The sequence below is a fragment of the Dendrobium catenatum genome, unplaced genomic scaffold, assembly GCF_001605985.2.
Source record: "Dendrobium catenatum unplaced genomic scaffold, ASM160598v2 fragScaff_scaffold_21, whole genome shotgun sequence".
Classification (NCBI taxonomy): Eukaryota; Viridiplantae; Streptophyta; class Magnoliopsida; order Asparagales; family Orchidaceae; genus Dendrobium; species Dendrobium catenatum.
The window spans coordinates 40,570-48,806 of NW_021318483.1; positions in this window are offsets into that span (position 1 = coordinate 40,570).

Genomic DNA, 8,237 nt, shown 5'->3' on the forward strand with positions numbered 1-8,237 from the left:
CTGGTCTAAATTTGAAAGAAAATTCTCAGAATAGCTCTGAAGCTAGTAGTGGATTCATATTCAGAAATTATATCAGCAGGTTTGCATATGAAATGAGCATACGAGCGCAGCTGAATGAGGGTGGTGAAGAATTCCTAATGGCTGCGATGAAGGATACATCTGTAAAACTCGATTTGGTTGTTTTTGGGAAGAGAAAGACATACAAGACTACACAGGGTGGCAGTGTACAACTGAAAGACCCTCTAAAGCGTAGGCCTAAAGGCATATCCAATGCTAGGCTGAAAAGCCACTGGGAAAAAAAGACAAAGAGTATGATATTTTATTTTCTGAATAATTTTATTTATTGCCTATTTTGACATATTGTTATTAATTTTTTTAACAGGGAAACCACCAATGAAGAAATACACAACAAAATTTGAGACTCCTTCAAGCATGCCCGAATGCTTAATTGAGGATTTCATAAATTCTGTACACTCCAAGCAACCCTCAGATCAGCAGTGTAATTTCACAAGCATACCCGAATGCTTCACTGAGGACTTCATAAATGCTGTACATTCCAGTCAGGCATCTCCAGCTAAGCAGTACAATTTCTCAAGAATGCCCGAATGCTTCACGGAGGATTTCATATCACAAGCATGCCCGTCTAGTCAGGCATCAGTACAGCATTTCACCAGCATGCCTGAGTGCATGACAGACGATTTCATAGCCGGGGAATCGTCCAGTAAACCATCAGTAAAGCGAGCAAAGCATTCTAATTTCACAAGCATACCCAAATGCTTCACCGAGGAACACATAACAGGTGTACGTTCCAAAAAGCCATGAGCAAAATACCTGAAGTTGATGATGGATATCATTAAAACAGAGAAATCTATGTTATAAGAATATTTGTATGATGGATATTTATTTGTAAGAATATTTGTTTTAGCTGTCAATTTTAATTTGCGTATGTCCTGCGTATACAGCGCGTATAAAGCGCGTATACAGCTCGTATAAAAATGTATACAGATCGTTTATTCTATGTTTTTGAAAATGCAATATATTTTCAATTATTACTAAATAATTTTAACCCATTATGATCTCCTTTATTGCATTTCATAATGTTTTCAAGTAACATTATTGCTTTGAATGAATTTATTGCTCAATATAAAAAAATGCAGTCGTTTAGGTATTTTATGCGTATGATCTGCGTCCTTAACGCGTCTAGTTTGCGTAAATAGTGGGTACTATACTCATACCCATCTAAACATTCCTAATCGAATAAAATGAGTATTTGAATGAGTATTCGAATGTTTCATACCGAAAGAATGCATCGAATCATTTAAATTCAAATTATTTTGATTTTTTTATCAAAAAACCAAGAACTGTCTTCTGCGTATGTCCTGCGTCTTATCTGCGTCTGACGCGCGTAGGAAATGCGTATACTATGCGTATTTTATAAAACCTAAATGAAAAACTTCTTAATCGATTTGAATTAAGGATCATTGGTGGAAAGCCCTATATTCGATGCTCCTTGCTGGTTTTATTGATGAGGAGTTGCATTCGAATTAATTTGACTCCCCTCCACATACTCTAATGAATGCTCCACCATAGGAGCATAACACCCACACTCTAGAACCATCACTTGTGTAGCACAAGGGTATACACAAACAACAAGTCTCATTGAGGAATTCTCTCAAATCATTTTAAAATGATGCTAAAATGAGTATTTGATTGATTTATACCGAAAGATTACATCGAATCAATTAAATTCTAGTTAATTTGATTTTTTTATCAAAAAACCATGAATTGTTCGCTGCGTATAGAAGGCGTATGATATGCGTATGCGTCGCGTATGAAAAGCGTATTCGGTGCGTACTTTGAATACCTAAATAAAAACCTTCTTAATCTATTTGAATTAAGGATCATTGGTGGGAAACCTAATATTCGACGCTCCTTGCTGGTTTTATTGTCGAGGATACGCATTCGAATCAATTTGACTCTCCTCCATATACTCTAATGAATGCTTCAACATAGGAGCATAACACCCACACTCTAGAACCATCAGTTGTGTAGCACAAGGGTATACACAAATAACAAGTCTCATTGAGAAATTCTCTCAAATCATTTTAAAACTATGCTAAAATGAGTATTTGATTGATTCATACCAAAAGATTGCATCGAATCAATTAAATTCTAGTTAATTTGATTTTTTTATCAAAAAGCCATGAATTGTTCGCTGCGTATAGAAGGCGTATGAGATGCGTATGCATTGTGTATGTAAAGCGTATTCTGTGCGTACTTTGAATACCTAAATAGAAACCTTCTTAATCGATTTGAATTAAGGATCATTGGTGGGAAACCCAATATTCGACGCTCCTTGCTGGTTTTATTGTCGAGGATACGCATTCGAATCAATTTGACTCTCCTCCACATACTCTAATGAATGCTCCAACATAGGAGCATAACACCCACACTCTAGAACCATCACTTGTGTAGCACAAGGGTATACACAAACAACAAGTCTCATTGAGGAATTCTCTCAAATCATTTTAAAACGATGCTAAAATGAGTATTTGATTGATTCATACCGAAAGATTGCATCGAATCAATTAAATTCTAGTTAATTTGATTTTTTTATCAAAAAACCATGAACTGTTTGCTGCGTATAGAAGGCGTATGAGATGCGTATGCGTCGCGTATGTGAAGCGTATTCTGTGCGTACTTTGAATACCTAAATACAAACCTTCTTAATCGATTTGAATTAAGGATCATTGGTGGGAAACCCAATATTCGACGCTCATTGCTGGTTTTATTGTCGAGGATACGCATTCGAATCAATTTGGTTTTTTTATCAAAAAACCATGAACTGTCCTCCGCGTATATACGGCGTATGAGCTGCGTCTGCAATGCGTATGGTTCGCGTATAGAGTGCGTACCATAACTGTTCGAAACCAAGAACTATTTGACAGAACTATTGAAGCTTTCTCATCCGGAGATGAGCCTCTCCCACCAGGGGGGAATTGATGCATTTTATTTTTGTCTTGCATTTTAATTTATCTTGCATTATTTGTTTTGGACAAATTTAGTTATGTTTGCTATTTTATTTTATGCTATCCAATGATGGTGGTAAATCCAATGATCATGGTAGGAAAAGAATTGGGTTTGCTTACCTTGGGTTTGCCGGCTTTTGGTCTAATGATCATGATCAAAACTTTATGCAACAATTGAATACTTTGCAACAACAGATTAATACCATGACTAAAACAATTGAGAACTTGAATGTTAACAAAGCTAATGCTAATTCTAATGATCAAACTTCTGAAAGTGAAGAAGAGGTTCCTAGAAATCGTCGTAGGCAACAAAAAAATGGGGACTTTGGAATTAAAATTGATGTTCCTAACTTTGAGGGTAAGCTACAATCTGATCAATTTCTTGAATGGGTAGAAAAGGTGGATCAATTTTTTGAGTGGAAAGAAATACCTGAAAATCGAAAAGTTCGTTTTGCTAGCTTAAAACTTTATGGTCATGCTTTAACCTGGTGGAAAAACTTTCAAAATAATAGACTTAGAAGGGGAAAAGAAAAAGCCCAAAATTGGGAAAGAATGAAGGAGAAAATGAAAGGAAAATTTTTGCCAACTGATCATGCTCGAACAATATTCCAAGATCAACTCAAAACTGACAAGGCTTATCATGTGGCTTTAAAATTGGAAAAGCAACATCAAAAGGAAAATGGTCACAATAAAATCATGGAAACGTATAAACATCGTTCAACTGGCAGGATTATATCTCAATCTCAAACTTCTGGGGAAACATCTGGTCTAAAAATTAAAGCTTTTGAAAATCAAAATAGTGATAAAGGAAAAGGGATAATGAGTACTAAACCGACTGATCAACCTAAGTTAATTGGACCATGCTATAAGTGCGGGCTTTATGGTCATCTGTCAGCCACTTGTAGAAAAAATAACCCACCAAGAAACAATCTCATTGAAAACAATGAAAATTCAGAGGAAGAAGAAATAAGTGAAACTGAATCTGAAAATGGCAATGAAATAGAAAAAGTTGATGTTGAAGAAAATGAAGGTGAAGAGTTTTTAGTAATTCGACAAGATTTAACGACAACAAATGATAAAGAAGACAGATGGTAAGAAGAAACATTTTCAAAACAACTTGTACCATCGAAGGAAAAATTTGCTCCCTTATGATTGATAGTGGAAGTTCAGGAAATTATGTTTCTCAAAAACTGATCGACAAACTTAAGCTTAAATCTAAACCTCTTGCAAAATCCTATAAGATCTCTTGGTTCAAAGAAGGAGGTGAGGTTTCAATCACTAAGCAATGCACTGTTAACTTATCTATTGGAGGGTCATTCAAAGATCAAGTTGTTTGTGATATTGTACCTCTTGAAGTTTGTCATATTTTGCTAGGTCGACCTTGGCAGTACGATAACAAAACTATTCACAATGGAGAGAAAAACACATATACTTTAGTGCAAAATAATAAAGAGTTTACTCTTCATCCACAAAAGAATGTGCCAGATTCACCTGTTAAGAAAAACACAGTTGCCAAAATTACCTCTCCTAAACTGCTTTTAAATGCTAATGATTTGAAATATTTTGAGGTTGCTTATTTGGTTTTTGGAAAAGAATCTGATCATGTTTTTCATATTCCAAAAAAAATACAAGCTTTATTAGATGAGTTTTCTGATCTGACTCCTGATGATTTACCAATTGGATTACCTCATATGCGACAAATTCAACATCATATTGATTTAATACCTGGGGAAACTTTGCCTAACCTTTCTCATTATAGAATGAGTTCGACTGAACATTTTGAGCTTTTTAATCAAGTATCTAAACTGTTAAAAAAGGGGTTGATTCAAGAAAGCTTAAGTCCCTGTGCTGTGTCTGCTTTATTAACTCCAAAAAAAGATGGAACATGGATGATGTGTGTGAATAGTAGGGCAATAAACAAAATCACCATTAAATATGAATTTCCAATTCCTAAACTGGATGATATGCTTGATATGCTGAGTGATTCCTTTTGGTCTTTCAAATGCTTCGAGTACTTTTATGAGAACTATGAATCATATTTTGAAACCTCTCATTGGAAAGTTTGTTATTTTAAAGAGGTTGTTCGTCTTCTTGGTGTCCCTCGTACATTTACTTCTGATTGGGATACTAGTTTTTTAAGTCATTTTTGGAGAACTCTGTGGGCTAAATTAGGCACTACTCTTCAGTTTAGCTGTGCTTATCATCCTCAAACCGATGGACAAACTGAAGTTGTCAATTGAAGTTTGGGAAACCTTTTGAGATGTTTTGCTGGTGAGAAACCTTTTCAATGGGATTTAATTCTACCCCAAGCTGAATTTGCATATAATAATTCTGTTAATAGAACATCTGGAAAAACTCCCTTTAAAATTTTATACGGTCAGTCTATTCCACATATTTTGGATAGAAATGGTTTGTCTTTACCTAACAAAGTAAGTGCTGAAGCTTTAGAATCTTTTGATCATATCAAATCGGTCAAACAGCAAGTTCTTGAAAAACTCCGTATAGCTAATGTCAAATACAAAACAGCTGCAGATAAACATCGAAGAGAGGTAGTTTTTAAAGAAGGTGCAAAGTAATGGCTTACTTTCGTCGCCAACGTTTTCCTGTTGGAACTTTTGGGAAGCTAAGCAGAAAAAAATTCGGACCTTTTCGAATTGTCAAAAAGCTGGGCACAAATGCATACCTTTTAGATCTTCCTATTACTGTTGGAACTTCTCCTATATTTAATGTTTTTGACCTTTCTTTATATGAAGGAAATTTAGGTGATTCTGTGGATGTTGAAACATTACCACTCTCCACTTCAACATTGAATAAAGAAGATCAAATTGAAGATGTGGTTGATGTGAAAATCACTAAAATAAGACATGGCGAACACAATAAGTTTTTGGTCAAATGGAGTAATCGTCCCTTAACTGACTGCACCTGGATTGATGCTGCTGATCTAAAAGTTCGAAACCAAGAACTATTTGACAGAACTGTTGAAGCTTTCTCATCAGGAGATGAGCCTCTCCCACCAGGGGGGAATTGATGCATTTTATTTTTGTATTGCATTTTAATTTATCTTGCATTATTTGTTTTGGACAAATTTAGTTATGTTTGCTATTTTATTTTATGCTATCCAATGATGGTGGTAAATCCAATGATCATGGTAGGAAAAGGATTGGGTTTGCTTACCTTGGGTTTGCCAGCTTTAGGGTCCACCTTATCCTTTGGGCTGTTTTCTAGTTCTATGGGAGCCTTGGCTGATTTCGGTTTTGAGCTTTAGTTGTTGAAATTTTAGTGGTGCAAGCTCATTATTATCATGTGGAGGTGTAGCTCATTATGAGCTGATGTTTAGCTCTAAATTCATTATGAGGTGCAAGCTATTTGGTGAGTGGAACTTGTCTCTTCCTCTTCTTCTTTGCCTCTTGAGCTGCTGCATTATTTTTCTTGTGCTGGAACCGTGGCCTTCAATGTGCTTTAATAGTGGCTGTTGGTTTCTTGTGCTTGGTTGTTGGAACCGAAATTTCCCTCCTTGGATTTGCTGTGCCGTTTGGGGTTTCTCTGTGCTGGAACCGTGGCCACCTCTTGGATCTGTTGTGCCGTTTGGGGTTTCCCTGTGCTGGAACCGTGGCCTTTTTCCTTGAAACTTGCTATGCTGTTTTTTCTGTGCAGGAAATTTAAGGCTTTTATCATTCCATTTATGGGGATTCTTGGGTTGTTTGGTTCCCCCTTATGCCTATATATATGAGATGTTTTGTGATGAATTGGTTGGTGAATATTTGAGAGCAAAGTTGCTATAACCTGCGGGTTCTTCTTGGAAAAGCTTGAGAGCTTTGTCCACCTTCTTCCACCTCCTCTGGAAATCTTGCGAGCTCTTTCAAACCTTTCGTCTCGGCTTCTAACCTCTTTCTTCTCTACGCAAGTTCCACTCCACCTGTATCTTTCTTCTAAGTTCCGTGGGTAAAAGTTGTTGGCTGTTTTGGTGGCATTTGCTGGAGGAGTTTGGTAGAACGTTGGATCCCTTTTGCAGTGGTGGACCCTTGGTTTGCATATCTAAATCCTTATTCTTAAATATATTCCTACACTCGGTACATGTGAGGAGTCCTCTTGCAGGATGTTCTGAGGATAGTGTTTAGTTGTTTTATGTTTAATTTCGTTGCTAACTTTTCTTTGTGTTTTGGTTTTTTGGATGATCTTTGCTCTTTCTTTCTGAAATTTAGTGTTCCATTTAGTCTTTTGTGTTCTCCAAGAAGTGTCTTAAACTTTTAATAAAAGTGTAGTTTGATTTACTTGACTTTCTCTTTGAGTTTTGTTTCGAGTTGCTTGCATCACAAAGGTAGTCATACCACTTACATTTATCATGGAAAATGGTAATGATGGTTTGAATGTTGAGGTGAACAATAAGTTAATATTTTGGAGAGTCAAGAGATACCCTTAATGTTAATGGATTCAAATGTCTTAACCCTGTGAGATTTAATAGTAGGGATATAAATTACGATACAATTGGTAGAACTAAACCTAGGTTGTTGTGATGGAGAACTGCCTTATGAGCATTATGTGATAAATAATGTAATTTGAGACAGTATATTTTTGAAAGTGGAAATAAGAGAGCCTGTGTCTATAATATGGTTTTCAGTGCCGGGTAACAACAAAATCAGCAGCAAATAATTTTATCATGAAATTTGAATTGAAGATGGTTTGTTTGGTAAAACTCAAAGGATTGGGCCAATGCATGACTATTGGAGATAATTTCATATGAATGGATTTTGATGATTTGGGCATGCTGAGAGATGAAGTAATGCAAAAATCATTAAAAAGAAAAATGTGAATATTGAACATAATTTCATTAGAAGGAAAAAGGGGATGCCAAACATCATTTAGCCAGAGTTTTGAAAAGTGACTTGCATAAACTAGACTAAACATTTCATGAATCATTAAACAAGTATAAATAGAGAAGGAAGATTTATAAAGGTATTTTCAATAGTATTATAGCGGTGATTATACTATTTTTTTTTTGTAATTTTATGCCGGTTTTATGAGTGAGAATATGGTATTGACCTAACTAGTAAAATTGAAGGAAGGTAAAGAGTAGGAAATATGAGGATTTTAGTAGATATATGTGCATGAACACTTTCTTCATGTCTAAAAATTTATTTTTTGTTTTATTTATTTATTTATTATGGTAGAATTTATTAATATTTATTTAAAATACACTCTCATGCTTTG